Source organism: Typopeltis vanoorti, chromosome 6 (assembly GCF_054136105.1).
Source record: "Typopeltis vanoorti isolate ZY-2024b chromosome 6, IOZ_Tvanoo_1.0, whole genome shotgun sequence".
In the NCBI taxonomy this organism is placed as follows: Eukaryota; Metazoa; Arthropoda; class Arachnida; order Uropygi; family Thelyphonidae; genus Typopeltis; species Typopeltis vanoorti.
The window spans coordinates 15,336,260-15,363,041 of record NC_143554.1 but is presented as its reverse complement, the minus strand read 5'-3'; the positions used below and the strand labels follow the sequence as shown (position 1 = coordinate 15,363,041).

At 36.6% G+C, this 26,782-nt stretch overlaps 1 protein-coding gene across 1 annotated transcript in view; it reads right to left on the bottom strand.

Annotated features, from left to right (window-relative positions):
- Positions 1 to 26,782, bottom strand: part of Vps13D (vacuolar protein sorting 13D) — a 1,260,195-nt gene that overhangs the window by 668,290 nt on the left and 565,123 nt on the right. The gene's annotated exons all lie outside the window — the stretch shown is intronic.

Sequence of the window (26,782 nt, the reverse complement as noted above, 5' to 3'; positions counted from 1 at the left end):
GTGATGAATAAATTGAAAAAAACAGAGAAGGGAATTACAGCTTTTATTTGATCAGCAGCAGTAAATTGCTTGATGTGTTTCTTTTCAGATACAAGTTCTTAAACACGCACAAACATATCACCAGCCTTAGTGGATAGCATTGCTGTTCTACAGCCAAGAGGCTATGGTTTCAAATCCCACTATAGAATGAATATTTGTTATAGTTCTTAGGTCACAGATGATTTTCACACACCAATTAGAGACCACTGCTCAACTTACTGGAGGCTTAAAGTGGCTTGAAAATATGCTTAGATTCTGGAGCACGGTTGCTAGATTATGTGACCACTGGTACTCATACCTCGTACATTTTTAAAAGTTATGCGAGTAGAATTATCAAAAAAAAAGGACAAGAAGCACTACACTATCATATTCTCCCCATTTGTAACTATTTTGATTCAACTTCTGGGAAAATAATTAATGCATTCATAACTTATTCATGAGAACTAAGACTAGGAATGTGGTCTGTTCCTCATTTTTAAAAACAATACTAGTTATTCTAATAACCCTATTCTTAACATTTTCTGGAATGCACCTTCATTAGCTTTTCATACAGTGAACTGTGTGTTATCTGTGGATCTTTTCACATACCAGAGGGATATAGAATGAAACTTTCCTGTGATGCATATGCTTAAGAGGTACTATTAATGCATACAGAAAATTAAATTATTGAGGTAAAAAAAAATTCACTAAAAATTTCTTAAAATACAAATTTTAAAAAGGAAGACTTTTGAAGTGTACTTTTTTCCCCCCCACCAGATTGGATCCATCTTCTTGCATTTAGCAAAATAACAGCAAACTGAAGTTTACACCATGAAATAATTTCTCTGCAGAGTGCAAAAATAATAGTTCTGGAATTTATGCACTCTGGTGACTAACTCTACTTGTCACCTTTACTCATTTTTGCAAATTTAAGCACAATTCATTTTGGGCAGGTGACAAAAGCTGATAAGAAAAAAATGAATACATTTCTTAACAAAACTGGAGAGAACAGCACAGGTTTTGTTAAGAGTACCTCACTTTCATTTCTTCATCTAGAGTGTATAGGTAGCAATGAACTGGCACAAGTAGAATGATGATCATCTCTTCCAGTAACTCCAAGATAAAATGTGCTCCTTGTCCATCATGAGGATTACAACCAAGCCAGAGTGGCTGTACTGGTGAAACCGGATGTAGTCCTTGTGTTCTGAAATTCTGATATTCGCTGTCCTGCCTGTTTGGCCAAAGTAGAACAGCTTATGGCTGCAAAGGACATGGTATACACCAGGTAGGTCTAGGGGAAGTTGTTGGTCTTAGTGGAGCAGATAAGGGATGCCAATTTTTTATATGGTCAATAACATGAGGTCAAGTCATGTTTTTTAGAATTTTGGTAATTTTTTTTAGGAGGTGCCTCGGATGTAGGGAATGGTGATGGATTTAGAGTAATCCTTGTTGTGAAAGGGGGGGGGAGTGTTGTGGTTTACTGCTTTCAATTTTTTTTTGGGGGGGGGGGTAGCCATTGGCTGAGAAAGTGTTGAAGATGTGGTTAGGGCACTGTCATATGAACAGATAAGTTTAGCCCTGTTGTGTAGTGTCTTAATAACTCCATATTGTTGTGTGGGGGGGAGGGGGAAGGAGATTGTTGGTGAATGTATCTGCCTGTATGGGTAGGTTTTCTATAAACTGAGAAAACCAAGGTTCCATCAGGTTGCCGAGTGACTAATGTGTCTAAGAAAGGGAGGCTGTTGTTTTTCTCTTTTTCCAAGGTGAACTTGATTCTGGTGTGTTGGTTGTTTACGTGTGTTAGGAAGGAGAGGAGTGTATCAGAGCCATGTGGCCAAATAGCGAACACATCATCAACTTAGCAAAGCCATATGGTTGGTTTTTGTGGGGCAGAGTTTAAGGCCAAAAGTTTCCATAAAAAAGTTGGCCAAAGATGGGGAGAGTGGTAAACTCTTTCACCACGCTCTTTCTTTTTCACAAAAGGCTCTCCAAATTTATAACCGTGCCAGCCAAGCTCTGCTACGAGAACAAATTTCCACCACTCGCTTTCTCCAAGCTGATGCAAACTTAGCTATTCGGGAGCTTGAAGAACAGCTTTCCAGCACGTTAAACCATGAGCTTTGGTCAATTTTATATGGCATCTTGTGCACGACTGTGGATAAAGAATTTTTAAAAAATACGAGGTCGACATATCAAGAAATTTGAGAATTTAAAAAAAAACTCGATCTCTGAACCAAAACTTCCTACCGACACTTTAGTCAACCTTTCTTCAGTTAATTTGAAGCCTGAAGCATTCAACGCTCTCTCATGCGGCCACAACTTCGTTGCTCCCAGAAAATTACCAGACAAGAATATGATGATCCAAATTCAACACGGAATCCGCCACCTTCCAAACCACATCGCCAACAATATTAGACTGGATGTGGCGTGTGTTCTCACCAAAGTAAGACCACCAAAAACCAACATATCCAATAACGAATATAAATCTCTACAGGAATTGAAGAAAAACAAAGCACTAGTAATCACCAAAGTGGATAAAGGTAACGCCACAGTAGTACTTAACCAAACGGATTACACAGGTAAGCTTAATGCTCTATTATTAGATCGGGCTACTTACCTCCCTATTGAATACAATCCCACCAACTCACAAATTAGAAACTGCACAGGCTCCATAAGCAAGTCACTTCTTGGCCTGCAGAAGTCACTTAACAAGTAACAAATTAAAACCGTTTAACTCCATACTCCCCCATATATATGGACTCTCAAAAAATACATAAAGAAAGTGTGCCATTACATCCCATAGTGGATGGCATTGATTCCCCCACATACAAATTAGCTAAACATTTGGCCAAAGCACTCACACGCTATACTGGCAACACACCACCACACATAAAAATCTCAGCCCAGCATAGAAAACCTTACACTCCAACATACAGACATTTTTGTCTGTATGTTGGAGCGTAAGGTTTTGATATCTCCTCCTTATTCACAAATGTCACACTCAAAGAAACGTTAGAGCTAATCCAAGCTAAATTTCCTACCGATATCTCAGCCTTATTTCAGTTCACAATGAACACAGACTATTTCGTTTGGCAAGGAAAATTTTACAAACACAAACAGAGGGGGCAGCCATGGGTTCACCACTCTCTCCACCCTTCGCCAACTTCTTTATGGAGACTCTTGAAGAGAAAGCCTTAAACTCTGCCCCAAAAAAACCAACCATATGGCTCTGATACACTCCTCTCTTTCCTAACACACTTAAACAACGAGAATCAAGTTCATCCTGGAAAAAGAGAAAAACAACAGCCTCCCTTTTTTAGACACACTAGTCACCCAGCAACCTGATTTAATGTTGGTTTTCTCAGTTTATAGAAAACCCACCCATACAGGCAGATACATTCACCAACAATCCCCCCTCCCACAACAATATGGAGTTATTAAGATACTACACAACAGGCCTAAACTTATCTGTTCAAATGACAATGCCCTAACCACAGAACTAGACATCCTCAACACTTTCTCAGCCAATGGCTACCAACCACCCAAAAAAAATCCAAAAAATATTGAAACCAGTAAACCACAACCCCCCCCCCCCTCACCCTCTTCACAACAAGGATTACTATAAATCCATCACCATTCCCTACATCCGAGGCACCTTGTAAAAAATTACCAAAATCCTAAAAAAACATGACTTGACCTCATGCTATAGACCAGGGGTGTTCAACTCATTGATCGCGGAGCGATTTTTGGTCGATCTCTTGTGTATTCCTCCTTACTTACAAATTTAATTAAAACTGAAAACATAATATTTTATTTATCATTATTTTGTATTATTTTTAATTCGCTTTAAATTAAATTAAAAGAATTTATTCGTGAAATAGAATTAGTTAAGAAAGAAATAAATTCAAGATTTAAAGATTTTAATAAAACTGAAATGATTGTATCTTTTATCAATAATCCATTCCAAGAAAACTTTTATTTGAAATTTCTGAACAACACAGAAATTTCAAATAAAATTAGTGGGCTGTTTGATATAAACCAAGCTGAAGTAGAACTTGAGATAATAAACATTCAGAATAGTTTATATTTTAAAATCAATAAACAATGAAGTCATTTGGAAGTATGCAGATGATAAATTCACAATATTAACTGATATTGTGTGAAAAATTCTGTCTTGTTTCGGATCGACATATTTGTCAGACTCCGCTTTTTCAAATATGAACGAAATAAAAAATCAATTAAGAAACCAAATTACAAATGATTATTTGGATGACTGTCTGGGAATTGGCCACGTCTTCATATCAACTTCACTATGAAAATATTGTGAGGTCCAAACAATGCCAAATTTCACATTAACTTTTTTTTTTTTTTTTTTATCAACCAGCATTTCCTGTAACTTGTGAGTTTGTAATCAATCTGTTGTTTTTTCTAACTTTGGTTTTCCAAAATAGAGAAATAAATATTTTATTCCAATATTTTTTTTTTGTTGTATTAAAATAATTAAAAGTGATAAATAAATTTTTAAATACACAAATAAAGTTTTTAGTTGTGAATTTTTTTTTTAGTTGATTATTTGTGCGTAATCAGATATCAGGTTGGGGGAACGTGATCTATATAAAAGAGTAGATCGCCGAATAACTTATATATAAGAGAGTAGATCGTCAAATAACTTTTTAAAGAAAAGTAGCTCGTGTAATAAAAAAGGTTGAACACCACTGTTATAGACCATATAAAAAATTGGTGTCCCTTATCCACTCCACTAAAGACCAACCACTTCCCTTAGACCAGTGATGGCGAACCTATGACACACGTGAAAGCACTGACACACTTGAGGGTTTCAGGTGACACACCTTGGATGTTGAAAAATATTGGTATTCTGATGAAAAAACTGCTATAAATCGTGTAAGATCGCTCTCAGTTAAGGCGAAGGTAGGTTTTGGCTTTGAGAATAAACTCAAAATATTTCAAAATATGATTTAGAAAGTAACAATTTTAAGTATTTCCCAAGAGTGAAAATTTTTTTTAATGAAACCAGCCCCAAAAATCGTGAACACCATATCAACCAATCTATCGAAGTTCTAAAGTCAGAAAACTGAGCAGTTTTCTTCTAGATTTGAGCAACTTCAAATGTTGGAACAAACAATCCAATTCATCAAGTATCCTGATGAAACAGAATTCATGGATCTTAAATTAGATGGCTTTGAGTAGTTGGATTTAAAAGATCTACAAATGCAACTAGCCGACTTCCAGTGTAATCCTATCTGGAAAAGAAAGTTTATTGCTCTTAGAAATTAATTAGAAGTACTTGAGCGGGAATGTCTGCATGATACCGCATGTAAAAATTCAGATTGTAAAATTCTAAGCGTGTGGAATAGCCTTCCCGGAAATTTTCATGCTCTTAAAATCTTTGCTAAAGCTGTTCTAACAATTTTCTCTTGTACATACTCTTGTGAAACTCTATTTTCTGCCTTAAATAATATCAAATCGAAAGGGAAAAATAGATTGAGCAATGATTTGAGCACTGCCTGCGTAGCATTAAAATGTACACACTATAGCCCTTCTATAAAGCAACTTTCTACCAGCACTCAGCAACATAAAAGTCATTAAATGTAATGTAAGTTTGTAATTTCAGTTTATTAAATTAATTTATTAAATTAATCAAAGGAAAGAACATAGTGGGCAGAGACTGTGCATCATGAGGGAGGAATTGAATCTAGCAATTCAAAAGATGAAAGAAGGAAAATCCCCTGGAATAGATGGTATACAGATAGAACTTATAAGGAATATAGGTGAAAAAGGAAGTGTTACGGCAAATTATTAACGGAATTTATGAAGGACAAGAATTACCAGAGGAGTTTAGAAGATCAATTTTTATCCCCATTCCAAAAAAGACGGGAGTTTTAGACTGTAGCAATTTTAGAATGATAAGTCTTATAACTCACACAGCAAAAATTCTGGTGCAAATAACTTTAGAGAGAATTAGGAATAAAATAGAAAAAGAAATGAACGAGGAACAGTTTGGATTCAGAACCAACAGAGGAACTAGAGAGGCTATAACTTGTTTAAGATTTATTGGGGAGAAAACACTAAACCATGGTGGAAAGTTGTTTTTGGGATTTCTAGATTTTGAAAAGGCATTTGATACAGTGAAACATGAAAGGATTTTTGACATTCTAGAAAATACTGATATTGACTCTTATGATTTGGAAATTTCAAAGAGATTATATTGGTCACAAATAGCGTCAGCGTGTATAAATGGAGAGGAAACAGGAGAATTCCCGGTGGAGAGAGGAGTCAGACAAGGATGCAAGTTATCACCATTATTGCTTAACTTTTATAGTGAACAAATGTTTAGAGAGGCACTTGAGGATGTAGAAGAAGGAATAAAAATAAACGGAAGAATCATTAATAACTTAAGATGTGCGGATGAGGTAGTAGTGATGGCCGAAAGTGGAAATGGGTTACAACAAATTATTCAAAGAATTGAAAACTCTTGTAAATTATGTACTAAGAATTAACACAAAAAAGACCAAGATAATGATAATGGGTAGAAAAATAGGAGATAATGTAAAAATAAGATGTGGAGGAAAGATTTCAATATTTAGGTAGCTGGATCTCAGAGAAAGAAACTTCAGAGTTGGACATTAGAAATAGAATAGGCAAAGCTAAATTGGCATTTATGGAAATGAAGAGAATTTTAATAAACAAGAACACTAAAATAGGCATTAGAATTGGAATAGTTAAAGCAACAGTTTGGAGCATTGCAAGTCATGGAAGTGAGTCATGGACACTAAGAAAGAGAGATATGGAAAGAATTAATGCATTGGAAATGTGGTGTTATAGAAAGATGGAAAACATTAGCTATCCAGAAAGAATATCAAATCAATAAGTTTTATGACGAGTTGGGATGGAAAGAACACTGTTAATGAATATTATGAAATGAAAGACTAGATTTGCAGGACATCTTCTATATTACAAGGGAAAGTTGAGGGGAAGAGAAGACGTGGAAGACCAACTAGAGAGTGGTTTAATGACATCGTGGAATGGACTGGTTTAAGAATGATGGAAGCGACAGACAGAGAGAAATGGAGAAGAGCTGCTCATCTGCTGCAACCCTCTTGCTAGAGGATGTTACTGGACGACGATGACGAAATTATTTGTATAATATGAATTCATAATTTTATATCAATGTCCTATTAAATAAATAGACTAATATGATAAGTCACCATCTATGATTATGTAGTTAAATTTATGCATGTATGCAAGTGGCACATCAACAACGTTAATATTAAAAAAAAAAAAAAAAGTTGTTTGACAGACCTGGGTAAAAAGGTTCGCCATCACTGCCCTAGACCTATCTGGTGTATATCAGATCCCTTGCAGCTGTAAGCTGTCCTACTTTGGCCAAACAAGCAGGACAGCGAATATCATAATTGCAGAACACAAGGACTACATCCGGTTTCACCAGTACAGCCACTCTGGTCTTGCAGACCATGCTCTTGATTCATGCCACCGAATACAGTGGAAGAAAGCCACGGTAATACACTGTAGTAAATTCAAATTTGAAAGGCTATTCATAGAATCAGCCTCAGCCCTAAGAAACATGCCAAACCTCAGAAAATTTGGTTGCATGAGACTGCCCCAAATTTGGGAGCCTTACATCAGAAGACCTTCAGTCCAATGGCGAAGAATACCTACATAGCCCGCTAGGGGGACACCATCAGGACTTTTAGGAGAAACAATAGCTTCCTGCTTCGTCCTCATTTATTGTATGTAGTGCCTGCATGCCAGTGTCTTTATTTTAAGTTCCTGTGAAGATGGCAACATGACGTTGCCGAAATATTGGAAATATAGATTAAAGTTTAATTTAATTTATGTCTTTCGTACGTTGTAATTTCCTTAAGTTATTTAATAATCATATATAACCAACGTCTAAGTCTTTCGATGAGAATATGTTAAAGATGCCAAGCAATTTTATAAACTAGGTTTTAATCCTTTTTTTCTAAAGTAAGCAAACAGACAAGTAAGTCAAGTAAGTCAAGTTGCCTCAGACTTGCACTACGTGCAGGCGAAAACTTGACTTACTTGGGGAAAAAAGGATTAAAACCTAGCTTATAAAATTGCGTGGTATCTTTAACATAGTATATACCTAAGGTAAAAATTTTTCTACATATATATATATATATATATATATATATATGAAACACAAACACCCACACATATGCACACTTGCTCCATCCAGCATCAATCCTCCTCCACCACGATAAGGTAGCTGGCAGGAATTAGAAAGAAGCCAGATAGTGCCATATGGTAAACCCAAAAGCCAAATTAATAACAGTGCACTCAAGGTAGGTTTCAAAACTCACTCCTTGATGCTGAAAAAGCTGACGTAGAATCTGATCATTACTTAGTGATAACTTAAATTAAAGCAGTATAGGAATAAGTCGATTAAAAATTAAAACAAAATGATAATATATTGGGATGTTTAACTGGTGATATACAACCGTTTGTAGATTATGTAAAATTAGGAAGAGCAATGAGAAAATAGATTGGATGAGTGGATAATAGAACAGGCACAATGCAATAAAGACAACAAACAAGGCCTTGATCAGGCCTCATAGGGATTTGAATTTATTTGGTCCCCTGGATTTCATGGTGATGAGGGTATACTGAAAATGGTCTCATTAATGCGGTAAATGGCCTTTAGGACAAAGAATATGAAGACAGATTGAGTGAATGCAGCTTGTTCAAAGTCTTACGAATAGCAGGAAGAGAGGGGATATAATTGCGGCTTTTAAGTTGGTAAAAGGTTGTTCCCAGGTTAATGTTGAAGAAATTTTTCATAGAATAGAAGTGGGTAGAACAAAGGACATTTGTGGAAGCTGTATTAGGAGGGTGTGAAGAGGGACATAAGGAGCAAATTCTTTGAATGGTTGGTAAGTGGAATGCACTGCCCGATATTGCAGTGAATGCACATATATATTTATTTATTGATTGATGGCCTTTATGTGTAACAGTGTGTATCAACTACAATGAATCTTTTATCTTCATGGATGTCTGGTGTTAACAGTAATATATCTAAGTTAAAAATAAATGAAATAAAAGAAACTTTTTCTGTTATGAGAAATAATTAATTTCAAATTTTGGAGAATGAAAAAAAAATAGAAACTTGGAAAGTACAACACACCTAAAATATTAGAGAGGAGAAGGAAATATTTTAGGATAGTATATAATGAGGCAGCAAGGGATGTTTGGCCACTAAGAAAGGAAAAAAGAATAAAGAATGGTTATCAAACAAGACCTGGAAATAAACAGACAAAATGCATAAAGTTAAAATGCTGCTTAAAAATATAGAAGTCACCAAAATAAAAGGAATTCATCTGAGAAATTAGAGAGAGAAAGGAAAGTCACAAAAAACCTATCAGGCTACAGTGCTAAGCTACACTGGAAAATTTTATGAGGTCACAAAATATGCTCTGAAAGGACACTATGAAATGTAATAAGGCAAAAATTAAAACAAAAAAAATATGCTGATAAACTGAAGAGAATTGAAAGATAAAGAGAACCATCTGATGAGATTGTAAATGTAGAAAACTACATAGCTAATATAGCAAGTACAATAATAGAAGTCTCCTAAATCAGAAGAAGAAGAAAGGCATGTAGCAGAGAGATCATATAGCAATATAAAAGCTAAACAACAGAAGAAATTACTACTGATAAATTGCAAGTGATCTTTAATAATGTCTAGAGAGTGAAAAGGTACTCACACAATGGAAAGAAACAGTCAATAACATCATTCCAAAGAAAAGTGATCTTAGTAAATGTGAAAATTGGAGAATTAGACTATTGTCAGTACTAGGGGAGAAAAATGTAAAAATTTTGATAAACAAGATTGAATAAGTAATAAAGACATTAAGGCATAAGCAAGCTGGTTTTACTGAGGGAAGAATAATACTCAGCATGTTTACTTAGAAGTACAGAATTTAGAGCTTTCTTATGATAATTTTTACAGATTTTGCCAAAGTTTTTGATAGTAATGAAATAGAGACATCATGGATAATGATTAGAAGGAAGCACAGAGAGACATAATGGATAATAATTAGAAGCACAGAGAGACATAATGGATACTTAGTACAATGAGTACGGGTTGAGTGATTATTATGGAGACTTCAACTATGGAGATATAGATTGGAAAGAAGAAAGATCACATGGCAGAAAGGAAATATCATTTATACACCTGCTAAGAGATAATTATTTAAGGCAGCATGTGATGGAGGGGATTAGCTGTGGGAGAGTATTGGATCTAGTCATACGATCAGAAGAGCAGTCCCTAACCAAGTTGACTACATTGCCTCCAATTGGTGAAAGTGACCATGCAATCTTGACTAGAGAGATTGCAAAACATGAGGAATATTCTATCAAGAAGGAGTATTTATACTTCGTAGGATATTGCAGAATCTCAATATAAATATAGCTGTGGGAGTGGATGGGATATCAGCTAGAGTTTTGCAAGAATGTGCAAGGGAACTGGCAATGCCTTTGACTAGGCTCTTTAAGTCTCAGCTCCGGTAGAGTTCCAAGGCATGGAAAGAGAGCAAAATAATTAATTTGCATAAGGTTGATTCTAAGACTGCAATAGCAAGTTATAGACCAATCAGTATCTCAGGCATGGTGGTAAAAGTACTAGAAAAATTGGTAAAAAAGATAATTCTACAATGGGTAGATAAAAATATGATACTGTATGAGGGTCAACATGGGCTTGTGAAGGGTCAGTCATGTCTTAGTAATTTACTAACTTTTTATAAAAGAGTAACAGTAAATTGGCTATGGAAATGGCTATACATTGATTTTGCAAAGGCAGAATACCACATGGAACCCTGTTACGCAAATTAGAACAAATAGGGATGGATTGGACACTGGTTAAGTGAATAAGTGAATTGTCAAATATGGACAAAAGTTAAAGGGTGTTAGGTTAATGTTGAGAAATGTAAAGTTAAGCATTTTGGGATAAATAGATTACAAGCCGTGTATCACACTGATGACACCATACTCCAGGAAACAGATGAAACTAGAGAGTTAGGGGTGGTGGTAAACAGAGAATTAAAGTTTAGATGACATATTCAGAAGATTGCTAAGGTAGCCCATAATATTACTTGGCTATTGAAGAACACATTAACAAGTAGAGAGAAGGAAATTATTATTCCTCTTTATAAGGCCTTGATATACTCATATCTGGATTACTTTGCTCAAGTCTGGTCCCCTGTTTTTCTTGGGGATGAGGAAGTGGTGGAAAGGATTCAGAGGCAAGTGACTAAGATGGTGAGTGTCCTGTGGAATGTTCCTTATGAGGAGAGATGGAAGATGGGTGGATTGCAGGGGTTGGTTGACAGGAGAAAAAGATTGGATATGATAGAAACATTTAAGTTGCTTAAAGGTTTTTATAGGACAAATACAGGGGAAATGTTTTAGCACTTGGCTGGAGGAACCAGATCAAGGGATCATCCCTGGAAGTTGAATAAAGGTGTGATTAACAGGGGTGTGAGGACTACATTTTTTTTGCTTTGAGAGTTGTGAATGAGTGAAATGGGTTGCCAGTGTTAGTTGCGAGTGCTTTGTCTGTTAATGGGTTCAAGCAGAGGCATGATAGATTGTGTGGATAGATTGGGTCTCCTGCGATGAGTCTTTGGACTCCATGGAGGTGTTCGTATAATAATGCTGACAAGAATATAACAGTTCTGTTAATGAATATATGTCTGTTAATGGGTTCAAGCAGGGGCATGATAGATTGTGTGGATAGATTGGGTCTCCTGCAATGAGTCTTTGGACTCAATGGAGTGTTCGTATAACAATACTGACAAGAATATAATAAAGATTATGAAATATGTAGTATAAGCAGCAGTTAACTAATGAAGTAAAGAGAGAGAGAAAATGATTATGAAAGGAAAGTGCCAGGTAGTTGACATCTGCCATGACATATAAGTGTCTTACACTGGGCCAAGCTCCAAAGGAGAGGAAGGAAGCAACATTGTACTGAATCATAAGAGAGGTGATCAGTGGCAGCCAGTGAAAATTTCAAGTGAGGGTGCTGCATATACCCAAAAAAAAAAAAAAAAAAACTAATCTGTAATTTATTAATAAATAAATTTACATATTAAAAATTGCTTTATTAAAAATATTTCATCCTCACCACGAACAAACACCAATAATAAAAGTTTCATATCAATAGCAATGACAAGGGCAAACGAATGTCGGCATTAGATCACAGTTAATTTGTTTTGTGTAACGATAATTGAAAAAATATAATTCTTTTCATATTTTCAACAGTGACACTCATCATAATTCAGCCTTGTATCTATAATAAATAAATAATTATATGTTATTTTAACAAAATAAAATAATATTGACAAAAATAATTCACCACGCACACACACCAATAATTAACGTTTCATATCTCACAGAAATAACGTGCGTAAGGATACTAAAAATACACTGCCGTTTGGGCAGTGTCTGAAAGACAAAACGTGCAATGGCAAGTGCAAACAAATATCGGCGTTAGATTGCAGTGCATTTCTTTCGTAATCTTAAGTGTTAATCGAATAATTCCAATTATTAACTATTCAATCAATGTCAAAACATAAGCTGTAGACTTTAATGTTGTATTGCATTTATATAATGTTGTAAGCATTGTTATTATTTATAAACAAACAAAAAATTTTAATTTTTCATTTTTCCTTGGGGGCGCTGCAGTGTCGCAGTGCTTATGTATGGGTCGCCACTGGAGGTGACAGAACTCAAGCATCAAATTACATGCTTATCTGTATGACAGTTGTGGTTGAGGTGTTGGAGGGGCTGGTGAAAACCAGAATCCAAAATCAGGCTGACAACAGTGGTATGAGGGTTGTCTGAAAAGTTTTGGTCAACTTAGGGGAGAAGAGAAAAAAAAAAAAAAAAAAAAAAAAAAAAAAAAAAAAAAAAACACGTCCCGATAGTGTTGCCATCTATGGTCAAGGCCGAGAACTTTTCAGACCACTCTCATATTATCTTTGATTCTACCAAGACCCTTATGGATTTGCTAAAGGGATGTCATGCTTTAGTAATCTACTCACTTGTTACAATAAGGTGACAGCTTCATTGGATAAAGGAAATGGATACCCAGTGGTATACTTAGATTTTGTAAAGAGTTTCAATAGATTACTGCATGATAAGTTGATAGTGAAACTAAAGTGGACAGCATTGGATATTAGACTAGTGCATTGGATTAGAAATTGGCTATCTGATAGGCATTGGCAAATAGTGTATGTGGGAGCAATATCCCAAAACAGGAAAGTCACTAGTTGTTTGCACCTTACGTGTCTGTTTTAGGACTGCTGCTAAAACAAGAGCACCCTTTAACAAATCCATGCTGACCTGCATAAATAATATTAACCTCATCTGCCCATTCTGTATATGAGTTATTACCAATTTTTCCAACATCTTACCAATTACAGAAGAAATAAAAACAAGGCCTATAGTTTGATACTTTCATTCTACCAGCACCCTTATGCAATGGTAGTATCTTACACTCCTTCCACATTCTAGGAACCTGCCTCATTGCAAAACTTTCATTAAACAGTCAAGTTAATGGCACAGTCAGTTCCACAGCACATTTCCCTTAAAACATATGGTGAACTTCCATCTAGTCCTCATGCCTTATTAAGTGGAAGTAACCAATTTTATGAGGTCTACAAAGACCAGGCAAGGAGGGTGACTTGGTTGGTGAGAGTAGCTAAAGAGAGGTATGAACAGCAGTTAGCTAATGAAACTAAAAAGAATCCTAGGGAGTTCTTTCGATATGTAGCCAGCAAAAGAAAGAATGATTATGTTAGGATGACATTGATCGGAGGAAATGGTATAAAGACAACTGTTGCAGAATGTGTGGTGGAGATACTTAATGAGCAGTTCATAAAGATCTTTCAATCTTGTGAATGTGACTTCATGGAGAGATTAAGAGCAGTTGATGATGGGGAGGAGAGACTGACTGTAAGTGAGCAAGAGGTGTTTGGGGAGTTGAGTAAACTAGATGTAAATAAGGCTGTGGGACTTGATAATATATCACCGCGTATTCTGAAGGAATGTGCCAGAGAGTTGACACCTGCCTTGACATATTTTTTTAATACGAGTCTTGCACTTAGTCAAGTCCCTAAAGAGTGGAAGGAGGGCAAGATTGTGCCACTTCATAAAGGAGGTGATCGAACTCAAGCATCAAACTATTAGGCCTATCTGTGTGTCAGGTGTTGTGGTTAAGTTGTTGGAGAAGCTTGTGAGAACTAGGATCCAGAGTTGGGTTGACAACAATGGTATAATCTTTGATGGACAGCATGGATTTGCTAAAGGGAGGTCGTGTTTTAGTAATCTACTTACGTATTACAATAAAGTGACTGCTTCCTTGGACAGAGGATAAGGATACACAGTAATATACTTAGATTTCGCAAAAGCTTTTAATAGAGTACCTCATGATAAGTTGACAGTCAAACTAGAGCAGATGGGGTTGGATATTAGATTAGTGTATTGGATTGAATATTGGCTATCTGATAGGTATCAACAAGTTGTGTATGGGGGTGCAATATCCAGGAAAAGGAAAGTCACTAGTGGAGTGCCTCAGGGATCTGTTTTAGGGCCATTACTATTTAACTTGTATATTAATGATATTGGCGAAGATTTGGATGGAGATATTCAGTTGTTTGCAGATGATGCAAAGTTGGGACGAACCATAAAGAGCAGTGAAGATGTTGTGGCCTTGCAAGAAGACTTGAATAAATTGAGTGATTGTGCAAGCAAATGGGGATGCGAGTTCAATGTTGCAAAATGTAAGGTTTTAAAATTTGGAAAACAAAGATGGGATGCAGAATTTATGCTTGGTGAGAATATATTGTTGGAAGTAGAGGAAATAAGAGATCTGGGAGTGATAGTGGATAAGGATCTAAAATTTAGGGGACACATCGCCAAAATTGTGAAGACAACACAAAGACTTCTGGGAATGATGAGGAGGACACTGATGTGTAGAAGTAGGGAGATTCTTGTTCCATTGTATAAGGCTTTGATTAGACCACACATGGACTATTGTGCCCAGATTTGGTCACCTGGTTTCCAGAAGGATGAAGAGATGTTGGAAAGGGTCTAAAGGCGACTGACTAAGGTAGTTTCCGACCTCTGGAATGTCGAGTATGAGGAAAGATTGAAAAGATGTAATTTGCAGAGTCTAGTGGAGAGAAGGAAGAGGGGAGATATGATAGAGACCTACAAGTTGGTAAGGGGTTGTTATAGGATCAATGGTGGAGAAGTTCTACAGAGAATAGTGGGAGATCAGGGGAAAAACCAGAGGTCATCCCTGGAAACTGTATAAAGAGGGTGTGAGGAGGGTGTGAGTAGGAGAGTGAGAGGCAGGTTTTTTTCGTGCAGAGTTGTGAGTGATTGGAATGCCTTGCCTGAGAGTGTGGTGTCTGCAAGGAGTTTGAATGTGTTTAAAACCTGGTATAATGAGATGTGTGAGAGATAAAAGGACCTCCTAGATGAGTCTTTGACTCCATGAGGTCTTGTTTAATAATAATAATAATACATCCTCTTCATTCACTTCTAACATTTCATCACTCATTATGGTTGGTGAGATGGATAGGAGGGTGGTTGATGGAGAGATATCAGAGAATAATTTATTCAGGAGTAGAGTACAAAAGAAGGCCTGTGGCTAGTGGTGTGTCGCAAGGTTCTGTTATTGGACCACTGCTATTTAATTCGTTCATTAACGATATAGGAAGGTGTGCTTAAGGGTCAAAGCTGTATAACTGAGAGAAGACTTGCACATCACCTTTAAAGGAATGCAGAGAACTGACCAGGGCTTCTGACCTAATGTCCAATCTTCACCATCTCATGGTGCACCCTGTTGGGCATCTACCTTGATACCGAATGAACAAGGATGGGCTGGCAATTAGGGATTTAGCTGATTCTTATTGGCTTAAACCAATATACAAAATGATGGTACAACATGACAAAATTTCATGCAGCTGGGGAGTTTCCCTGTTAAACAAGACCCCCCCCCCCGTAGTTTTTGACAGAAAACCAGGGCGAACGGCAAAAAAGTCAGCTACTGGAACAAATCTGAAAGCACACCACAACTTAACAGCACCAGAGTTAAAGATTGGTACTATCAACATAAGAAGCCTGAATGGCAAAGAAATGGAGCTAGCTGAGGAATTAGATAAGTACCAGATCGACATAATAGGGGTAGACTGAAACAAAAAACACAAAAACTGGTGAGATCTTTCTGAGCAATAAATAAAAAATGTTATATTCAGGCAATGACAATCAAGGAAAAGAAGGCGTAGCCATAGTATTCGACATTAAATATGAGGCTAATTTTGTTGAATGGTAGGCAGTCTCAAGTAGAGTGATGTGGGCAAATATCAGAATGGGGAACTAGACAATGAGACTTATTTATGCCTATGGTCCCACAGAAGGCTCTACAAAGGTAGAAGTGGAGGAATTTTTGGAGGATCTAGAGAAAGCTACTGACACAATGAAAAAGGAAAAGTTGGGCCTTGTTGGGGATCTAAATAGCAGAGTAGGAAGTGATTGTCAGAATTACAAAAATATTTTGGGAAAATTTTGAGAAAAGAACAAAGCTAATAATAATGGCAAATACCTGTTGGATATCAGCTCAGGACATGGACTGGTTATTACTATCACCATGTTCCAACAGAAAAATGTGCACAAATTCACATGGAGAGAAGAGGCAAGGAATAAGAAAAGTCTCCTTGACTATGTTATTGTCGATAGTGATGTTTTCTCCCTGGTGCAGGACACCAGAGTGTACAGAGAATTTGAAATTGGAAGTGATCACTATTTAGTCTTTAGCAGGATAAAATTGAATTTCATATTGAAAAGAATGACATGTAAAAAGGTTTTAAGGCAAATAAAAGTTGAGTAGCTCTCATATGTGAACTGTAGACTAAAATAGAGAAAGATTATTGAAGAAAAAATGAAAGCGTTTGAGAACAAGAACCAAACCTTGGAGATTCGGTGGCAAACCTTGAAGAAAACCCCGATTGATTCAGCCAGAGAGGCATGTGGGTTGTCTGCAAGGATAGAAAAATCAGAACTCCATGGTGGACACAGGAAGTTAAAGAGGCAGTGAAGGAAAAGAAGAAAGCATATCAAAAGTTCCTGGCAATAAGTCAGCTTGTATTCTTAGAAAATACAGATACAAATGTAAGAAAGCTAAATACCATGTAAAACTAGCTAAACAAAAGTCATGGCAAGAACTTTGGCAAGAGCATAGAAAATAAATATCAAGAAGGTGGTAAGATATTCTGGAGGTTATTGAAGAAGTTTATAAATGGAGGAAAGAGTGCTGTGAAAGGAGTTAGAGATGATAAAGGTGACATGAAAACGGGAGAAAAAGATATCCTTGAAGTATGGAGTAATTACTTTGAAAAACTTCTAAATGAAACAAGCAGTGATGACAGCACAGTGGTAATAAACATCCAACAGGCATGCAGTCAGGAATACATATCCATACTTGAAGTAAAAAAACCCTTCAAAGGTTTGAAATGTGGAAAGGTAGCAGGAGTAGATGATATTCGACCAGAAATGCTGAAGTATGGAGGTATGAAAGTCTTACAGTAGCTGCACTGCATAATTCAGAAGGCCTGGACAGAGGGATGAATTCCTGATGATTGGAGTAGAGCTCTAATAGTACCCATATATAAAAAGGGAAATAAAACTGAATGTGAGAATTACAGAGGTATTTCTGGCAAGATTTATGCCAGTATACTTGAGAAACGGTTGAGAAGAATTGTGGAAGAAAAAGCTTGGTGAAGAACAAGCTGGATTCAGTCCAAATAGAGGCTGTCAGGATTAGATCTTCACTTTACAACAAATAGTTGAGAAAGCATGGGAATATAACAAAGATCTGTATTTAAGTTTTGTCAATCTGGAAAAGGCATACAACAAGGTGCCAAGAGAGAAGCTATTCAATACACTATGTATATAGTGTATATTCTGTTATATGGTGACAATGGGGCATTTTATCAAGCAATACTTAGTCTATATTTGAGTTGCAAGTCAGCAGTTAGAATTGAAGTATAGGAATGGTTTAATGTAAAATCTGGTGTGAGACAAGGATGTACATTATCCTCTCTGTTATTTATTATCTATATGGTCAAATTATGAAGGAAAGTGGTATTAAACATGATATCAGAATTGGAGATGTTAATGTCAACTCTTTGCTTTATACAGATGATGTTATACTTCTAAATGAATCTGCTACAAGTTTGCAAGATTCCCTGACTAAATTGAATAACTGTCATGTCAGGAATTTGATGATGACGACATAGGAAAGGATCTGAGAGTAACTGTTCATTTATTTGCCAATGATGCAAAGTTGGGAAGAGCAACAGTGAATACAGATGATGCCAAAAGTGTGCAGGATGAATTGGATAGATTAGCAGACCGGGCAAAGGAGAATGGATGTCAGTTTAACTTTGCAAAGTGTAAGATTATGCATTTTGTGGTGAAAAGATTAGCAGCAGTATACCACATTGGAACTGTATTCCAGGAAATTGACGAAGCCAGAGATTTGGATGTGTTGGTGGATAGGGAGTTGAAGTTTGGGGGCACCTAGCAAAAGTGGTTAAATCAACTCATCAAATCACTTCGTTACTGAAGAACACTTTGATGAGCAGACACAAGCAGATTATTGTTACTCTTTATCAAGCCTTGATAAAATCCATTTTGAATACTGTGCCCAGATCAGGGCACCAGGGGTTTCTTCTTGATGGGAAGGAGGTAGAGAGGATCCAGAGGTGAGTGAGAAAGATGGTAGCTGGTCTATGGAATGAACCTTACGAAAACAGGTTGAAGATCTGTGGGTTACAGAAACTGGTTGATAGGCAGAAAAGGGGTGATATGATTGAGACATTCAAATTACTGAGGGGTTTTTACAAGAGTAATTCACAGGAAATTTTTCAGAACAGGTCTGGTGATGGGAGAACTAGGGGGCCATCCATGGAAACTAAGCAAAAGTGTGGTTAGCAAGGGTGTAAGTACTAGGTTTTTCACTTGGAGAGTATTGAATGAATGGAAAAGGTTGCCAGTCTCTCTTGTGGCTGCCATGACTGTGAATGAGTTCAAAGCAACGTATGATAGATACTGCGCAAATGTTGGGTAGTCCTTGACATGACGTTTAGGGCCTCCCTCGATGAGTCTAAGACTCCTTGGAGTTGCTCATAATAATAATAAGAAGAATTATCCTATTGGAAATAAAGCCTAGTACCAGGATGGAACCCCTCTAATAAAGTGTTCATTGAATAGTTCAATTATGTCATCTGCTTTGAATCACCCGGTCACCTGATGATTATCTCCATCCAACAAGGAATCTGTCCACTATCATTTTTCCTCCTACTTGACACATAGCAAAAAAATCCCTCGGGATTTTCCTTAGATTACAGTACCAGTCTCCTCTCATATTCTAATTTTTCTCTCCTTACAATACGTCGCTTTCCTAGAATGAGCCATATATTCCTCATGCGACTATTCTCCACTTCTCTCTTTATACACTTTCCAAAATCTCTTTTCCTTCATTGATTACCCTTTTATTCCTTTTTTCATTCATTTGACTCTAAATTGCTTTATCTTCTTTACTCAAGGTATACAATCTGCATTGCTGCCAACAATTTTTTTGTTATGTATTTCCCATGCACTAATGACCCCTTCCCCTTTAAATTTCTCTCCTGTAGCAGCTTCTCAGATCAAGTGTAAGTAATGTTACTTGAAACAGATGCATAGCATTATACATGTTTCTGAAATAACAGAAAATTCAGAACTTCAATAGGCTCAAGAAATTAATCAGGCAGTTCTAGACAAGAAGAAATCATTTCACATAATTCAATTGTCTTGATGATATCATCTCTAAAAGATACAATTCCACTTTCACTGTAATCTGCAGTGTATTCAGTCTCATGCAACTGCCAGTTATTCTACTTTGAACAAACAGGTCAATCTATTTCTATACACATTTCTGAACATTAATCCTACATTACCTCCAAGAAAGAAAGCAACAGATCAGGTCTAGCAGAACACAGATATTAGCCACATGATCCTTGGGAATTACACCAAATTACTAAAACATTCAATAATCTTTAAAGAAAGTTCCAAAGTCATTCGACACAGCCCCAATCTCAACTTTATTTATGGTCTTTACGAGGGTGTTCTGAAAAGTTCTCAGCCTAACAATGAAAAAACGAATTGATAATTTCAAAATTATTTTTATTTTTCAACATAATCTCCCTCAAGACATTATCCCATCCCTACAGTGGCTCTCAGTAAGGTCTGCACAATACTCCTCAACAGCTACAATCATGTCCTGATTCGAAGAAAAACACTGACCAGCAAGGAACAGTTTTAGTTTTGAGAAGAGATAGAAGTCAGAGGGAGCCAAATCTGGGGAATAGAGTGGATGTTCCAACAATTCATAGTGAAGATTCCTTAATTTTCCAATTGCCTAAACACTTTTGTGGGCAGGTGCATTGTCCTGATGAAAGATGATTTTTTTTCATCTACAAACCAGGTGTTTTCTCATGAATTTTTTCATCTAGTCTTAAAAGATCGGAACAATATTCCCCGGTTATTGTTTTACCCATTTCAAGATAATAAACAAAAACACTGATGCATGACCTTTCCTGCTGATGGAACCGACTTTGTCTTCTTTGATTATATAAAGACATCTGTGGAGAATTCATGACTAAATACACACACATAAAACCACAAAAATAGTTTTTTTTTAATACATAGTAGTAGGTTATTTAAATTCAATTAAAATTAAAATTGAATTATTTTACACAATTTTGTATGACAATTTCCCATACTTTAGGAATAGCAAGAACATCATTGTGGTTTAGATTGGGTCTGTGAAGTAGGGCTTCAGCACTTTCTTTATATAAATATTCATATTAAAGATACCAAGCTATTTTAAACCTGGTTTTACTCCATTTCCCAAGTAAGTAAACAGATAAACAAGTCACGTTTGCGCCTGCAAGTGTTGCAAGACCAAGGCAACTCATGGTAAAAGTAGTATAAGCTCTGATCACTAATCTTAATATTTACCCTTAATGCAAAGCACATCTCCTGGAGGAGATGTATGGTGCTTTGTATTAAAGGCAAGGGGCCACTACCCAGACTGGTTTCGACCATTATTGAGGTCTCATCAGTGGGAGCCAGGCTAAAATACCAAGAGTTTAGTAATACAGAGCTAAGTATTTTACCAGAACAAGTTACCATAAGGTGTTTTAACCTTATGAAATAAAAATCTCAGGAGGAGATATAAATGTAGAAAGTATTTTACCTTGGGTATAATAAATGTTAAAGATACCAAGCTATTTTAAACTTGGTTTTACTCCATTTCCCAAGTAAGCCAACAGACAAACAAGTCAAGTTTGCACCTGCAAGTGTTGCAAGTCTAGCTGACCCTGCACGTAGTACAAGACCAAAGCAACTCATGGTAAAAGTAGAATAAGCTCTGATCACTAATCTTAATATTTACCCATAATGCAAAGCACATCTCCTGGAGGAGATGTATGATGCTTTGTATAAAAGGCAAGGGGCCACTACCCAGACCGGTTTTGACCTTTATTGAGGTCTCATCAGTGGGAGCCAGGCTAAAAATACTAAGATTTTAGTAATACAGAGCTTCTAAGTATTTTACCAGAACAAGTTACCATAAGGTGTTTTAACCTTATTAAATAAAAATCTCAGGAGGAGATATAAATGTAGAAAGTATTTTATTTAATTCAATTTTATTTTATTTTAAATAAAATAAAAGTAAATTAAATAAAAAATATGTAAAAAAATATGTAAAAATAAGTAAAAAAAAAAAAAAAATAAAAATAAAATAAAATAAAAGTATTTTATTTTATTTAATAAGGTTAAAACACCTTATGGTAACTTGTTCTGGTAAAATACTAATAAGCTCTGTATTACTAAAATCTTCGTATTTCTAGCCTGGCTCCCACTGATGAGACCTCGATAAAGGTCAAAACCGGTCTGGGTATTGGACCCTTGCCTTTAATACAAAGCATCATACATCTCCTCCAGGATATGTGCTTTGCATTAAGGTTAAATATTAAGATTAGTGATCAGAGCTTATACTACTTTTACCATGAGCTGCATTGGTCTTGCACTACGTGCAGGGTCAGCTAGACTTGCAACACTTGCATGCCCAAACTTGACTTGTTTGTCTGTTTGCTTACTTGGGAAATGGAGTAAAACCATGTTTAAAATAGCTTGGTATCTTTAACATTTATTATACCCAAGGAAAAATACTTTCTACATATAAATATTGATGTTTGTATCAAGTTCTGTGTAGAAGTTTGGTCTTTTCCCAGTGGATCCTATGGTTTGGGTTTTCAACTCCATGTTGGGAGAGGCCGGATTTCTGCGGCTTGATGAGACGGATGTAATCTTCATGTTCAGAGATGCCTTTAAGAACAGATCTGCCTGTCTGCCCATAGTATGACAGTTTACAGGAGCATGGTACCTCGTACACGCCAGGTAGTAACAGAGGTGGGAGTTTGTCTTTGGGCGAAGGTAACAAGTTGTAGATCTGGTTGATGGGTTTGTAGGTCGCAGCCAGATTGTATTTTTTCATAATTTTTGAAAGTCGCTCTGAGATGCCTTTGATATAAGGTATGGGAATCCTATGGGCTAATTCTTTCTAGGTTGATGTGTGGGGAAGTGGCTGATGATTTTTTTGAATAGTTTTAGGTTTGTATCCATTTAGAATGGCTGTGTTTTTGATTATTTCAAATTCTTTTTTTAGAGATTCTTCAGAGGAGCAAAATTTGTGTGCTCTGATTACCAGTGATTTGATGATGCCAAATTTTTGAGAAGGATGATGAGCAGAAGAGTTGTGGATGTAGTGACCTGAAAAGGTTGGCTTTCGATAGACAGAAGTTGAGATGGAATTGTCTTCTTTTCTTTGGAAGTGTAAATCCAGAAAAGAGATACCCTGTGGAGATTCTTTTTCTAACTTAAATTTAATGCGGGGGTGAAGATTTATTTTATCCAGAAACAGATGTAGCACTTGTTCAGAATGACCACACACTACAAAGACATCATCAACATAACATAGCCAGATTTTTGGTTTGTTGAAACTCAAAAATTTTTTCCTCAAGATCTTCTATAAACAGGTCTGCCAAGTTAGGTGATAACGGGGACCCCATAGCTGTTTCCTCCTCTTGCTTGTAGATTTTTTCTTTCCAGCTGAAGTAACCAGAAGTAATTGTAAATTTGAATAGTTCAACAATATCAGACGGAAATATTTGAGTTAATAGGTCCACTGTTTCCTTATGGGGGATATTAGTGAAGAGGGAGACAATGTTGAAGCTAATTACCATGTCAGTTTCCAACAGTTGAGTGTCTTTTATTTTAGCGTGAAACTCTGTGGAATTTTTAACTGATGAGGCTGAGTGGCCAATGTGTGGAACTCAATTTGTCAAAGCGATCTAAGAAAAATACCAACAAATTACATCTGAAAAATGGGTGGTTAACTTGTCTAACTGTCCTCTAACAGAAGATGAATTAAGTGTTGTTCTAGCAAGATTTCATATATTTGCCATTCCTCCAAAATGCTTTCAATATCTAGAATTTATACACAACATCGAAAGAAACATCGGCCACCTCTCCAGTAATGAAGCCAACAAACTTCATTTTGAAACAGCGAAAATAATTTTTGATTCCAAACCATCGGACTTAAATATTCCACCATTAGAATTGAAAGCTCTTACCACCTTAAAACATAATAAAAACATAATCATCACCAGAGCCCTCAAGGGAAATACCACTGCTGTTCTTGATACTCAGTCATATGACCAGAAAATGAATTTACTACTCCGAGATCAAAATACTTATACAAAACTTTGTTATTATTATTATTATTATTATTATTATTATTATTTCAGGCAATTCCAAGGAGTCGATAGACTCATCGAGGGAGGCCCTAACATTATGTCAAGAAAAACTATTCGACATTCACACAGTATCTATCATACCTTGCCTTGAACTCATTCACGGTCATACCACCCACAACAGACTCTGGCAGCTTATTCCACTTATTCACCACTCTCCAAGTAAAAAATCTAGCTCTAACACCCCTGCTAACCACATTCTTGCCCAGCTTCCATGTATGGCCCTCCCACCACGAGTCCTATTCTCAAAAATATCTTCTGGATGTAATGATTCAGTAATTTCAATGTCTCAATCATATCACCCCTTTTCCGCCTATCAACCAATTTTTGCAACCCACAAATCTTCAACCTGTTCTCATAAGGTTCATTCCACAGACCTGCTATCATCTTGATCACTTGTCTCTGGATCCTCTCAACCTCCTCCCCATCAAGAAGAAATCCTGGTGCCCATAACTGGGCACAGTAGTCTAGATGGGGTCTTATCAAGGCTCGATACAGAGGAACAATAACTTGTTTGTCTCTGCTTGTTAAAGTATTTTACAGAAGCCAAGTGATTTGATGAGCTGATTTAGCCACTTTTGCGATGTGCCCCGTAAATTTCAACTCCCTATCCACCAACACTCCCAAATCCCTGGCTTCATCAATCTCCCGGAGTATGGTTCCACCAATGTGATATACTGCTGCTAATCTTTTAACCTTACATTTTACCACATTAAACTGACATCCATTTTCCTTAGCCCAGTACTCCAAACTATCCAAATCATCTTGCAAAATTTTCACATCCGTGCACTCACAATTGCTCTACCCAACTTTGCATCATCAGCAAACAAATGAAGTTCCTCTCAGATCCTTTCCTAAATCGTTAATGAACAAATTGAAAAGTAGTGGTCCAAGAACAGAACCCTGCAGCACACCACTAGTCACAAGCCGTCTTTTGGACTCAACTCCTGAATAAACCACTCTCTGGTATCTCTCCATCAACCACCCTCCTATCCATCTCACCAATCCTATATCCATCCCCATCTGCTCCAGTTTACTGATTAGAGTTCCATGTGGTATCCTGTCAAAGGTGTTGGCAAGGTCCAGTAGAATCACTGTAAACCCATTACACTTATCCAGTTCAACCGTCACTGTGTTTTAAAACGTGAGCAAGTTACTGAGGCATGATCTACCCTAAACAAAACCATGTTGTCCCCCATACAATATCCCATTTTCATCTATCCAATCCTGTATTCTTCTCTTGACTAATTTCTCAATGACTTTGACAATGATTCCTGATATGCTAATCGGTCGGTAATTTACAACAGCAGTCTTGGAACCTCCTTTATGCAGTGGAACTATTTTACCCTCTTTCCACCCCCTCGGGACTAACCCAGACCCGAGACTCAAATTAAACAAAATGGTCATGGATATTGACAATTCTTTTGCCGCTTCACATACTACATGAGCTGGTATACCATCCAATCCCACAGATGTATTGACATTGAGGTTTTGCAATAGACTACTCACCTCCACTTCATTCACCCGAATTCCCGTATAATGTATTGGTTCATTCATTTCTGCAATGTCCCCACCTGGATGATATATTCTTGCAAAGTGCTCACTCAGTAATTCAACTATATCAACTGATTCGGTTACCTCCCTACCATCAGCATTCTTTAAAATCATTCTGCCATATACATTTTTTCTTTTACTTGCAACATATCGAAAAAACTGTTTGGGATTCTCTTTAGCCTGGATGGCCAATGTTCTTTCATAATCCTTTTTTGCTTTTCTTACCACACTCGTTACCCTTCTGGCATGTGCTTTATACCGTTCATGTGCCTGCCAGTCACCTTTCTCCTTAAATTCCTTCCATAGTTGTTTCTTTTTTTGCAGCTCAAGCTTAATGGATGTTATTCATCCATTTATGATCCCAGAAAAATTATGATCCCAGAAAAAGACAGCTCAAGAAACTGAACAAGCTACTTGATGAAACAACTTCTTTAAATGAAGAAACTGGAAAAAAAACTCAAGACATACCACACTAGACCTCCTAGAATATACGGTTTACCCAAACTTCACAAGAACAACGCCCCACTCAAACCTATCGTTGATTCTATTAGCAGCCCGACTTACAAGTTAGCAAAATTCTTATCTAACCTTCTCTGTCCCCACATTGGCCACACAGCCTCATCAATTAAAAATTCCACAGTTTCACGATAAAATAAAAGACACTCAACTGTTGGAAACTGATATGTTAATTAGCTTCGACATTGTCTGCCTCTTCACTAATATCCCCCATAAGGAAACAGTGGACCTGCTAACCCAAAAATTTCCATCTGATGTTGTTGAACTATTCAAAAATTACAATTACTTCCGGTAACTTCACTTGGAAAGAAAAAATCTACAAGCAAGAAGAGGGAACAGCTATGGGGTTCCCCTTATCACCTAACTTGGCAGACCTGTTTATAGAAGATCTTGAGGAAAAAATTTTCGAGTTTCAACCCAAACGAAAAATCAGGCTACGTTATGTCGATGACGTCTTTGCAGTCTGGAGTCATTATGAACAAGAGCTACATCTATTTCTAGATAAAATAAGCCTTCTTCACCCCCACATCAAATTTATGTTAGAAAAAGAATCTCCACAGGTATCTCTTTCCTGGATTTACACATCCAAAGAAAAGAAGACAGTTCCATCTCCATTTCTGTCTATTGAAAGCTAACCTTTCCAGGTCGCTACATCTACAATTCTTCTGCTCATCATCTTTCTCAAAAATTTGGCATCATCA